This window comes from Takifugu rubripes, unplaced genomic scaffold (genome assembly GCF_901000725.2).
Source record: "Takifugu rubripes unplaced genomic scaffold, fTakRub1.2, whole genome shotgun sequence".
Lineage (NCBI taxonomy): Eukaryota > Metazoa > Chordata > Actinopteri > Tetraodontiformes > Tetraodontidae > Takifugu > Takifugu rubripes.
Window position 1 is genome coordinate 48,982 of NW_021821594.1, and position 1,444 is coordinate 50,425.

The following is a 1,444-nucleotide window of genomic DNA, read 5'->3' on the forward strand; positions in this document are numbered from 1 at the left end:
CGCGCGCGCACGCACACGAAGATGGCGCTCTTTTGAACATACATATACGTAAAATTCAGTTGTGCATAATTAAACTGTGAAGAATTGAATTCCAGAATCTTGATTGTTTCTGATCATCGGAAGAAGAAAAAGCAGCAACATTCTTCTACTTTGCTATCTTTTCTTCATCGTTTCTGGCTGATTTTGTACAGAGACTCTTCACTTTTAGGGACATGGAATTTAGGCCTCCGGCTCCGACCTGAGTAGATATGATGTTTGTAGGCTTGTTTTCCCTCGAACCCTGATTGTTTCTGCTCACTTTAAGGCTTCGTGTTCACGATTTACTGGCTTACACTAAAAACGTTTTTTTCTTTCAGAAAATCAAACCAGTTATGATTGTCCCGCAGTCGTGTCCACCGCCCCCAAAGAATACACACGGAAAATAGAATTTAAATACAAGTGCAATAAATACAAACCATAAATAAACGAACTGAAAACCTTTGTACAGGATCTAAATACTGAAATAAAGTGTAACCTTTGGTAGTCTAGTTCAACTACTAAACTTTTCCCTTTTTCAAATAAAATGTGAGGAAAAAGTGTGAATAATCGCGCAGCTGCCTGGCACAAACGTTTCCCTTCACATATATATTCATGTTTGATATTTAACAGCTCTTTTCTGCCCTGAATCTGCGGTGTCCTGATCCCGGTGCGGGGCCAGAAAAGGCTCAGTTTAGGAACGCGTTTGAGGTCACCCTCTTCTGATGGGACAGTACTCCAGGGAACCCCCCAGAAACGCCCGGGGAGAAGGCCGGTATGGAGCTGTTTCTGAGGGAGTCTGACAGAAGAGACTGCGGGGGGCTGCCAGTCGACAGGCCGCCAAAGCCCGCTGCGCCCTGCTGGAGATGCGGCGGTGGAGGGGGTGGAGGTTGCGTCCCCCCACCCGGCGACCCCGCTGCCGTGTGCTGGGTCCCTGACACAAAATAACCGGCAGTCTGACCCGATAGGAGCCCGACCGATGACGAGCTCATCCCGTAACTGTTCGTCAAGCCCAGCGCACCGGCAGGAGATCCGCCGAGGAGGGAGCGCCCGAGGTCCCCGTTACTCAGCTGCTCCACCGCAGGCAAGAGAGCCGTAGCCGGTTGTCTGGTTTAAGAAACCGGACGTGGAGCCATTGTAGTGCGGGTGATGGTGATGGTGATGGTGCAGGGATAGAAATGGGGAGATCTGCCAGTACAGCGGGTTGTTCGCCCTCTCGTTAATCCCCAAACCGAGCGGAGCGAAGCGCAGTCCGCGCTTCATCGCCAGTTTGCCCCTGGAGGTCGCGGAGCGTCTGCGGAGCTTCCCTGTGGTCCCCCCGATGAAAACGTCGTCGCTGCTCGGGTCCAGCATCCAGTAATTGCCCTTGCCCGGGTCGTCGTAGTGCCGCGGAACCTTAACGAACACTTATTTAGGCTGAGATTGTCGG

At 51.2% G+C, this 1,444-nt stretch overlaps 1 pseudogene; it reads right to left on the bottom strand.

Moving 5' to 3' along the window:
* Nucleotides 1-555: 555 nt before the first annotated feature.
* Nucleotides 556-1,439, bottom strand: LOC101070579 (forkhead box protein G1-like; annotated as a pseudogene).
* Nucleotides 1,440-1,444: the final 5 nt, after the last annotated feature.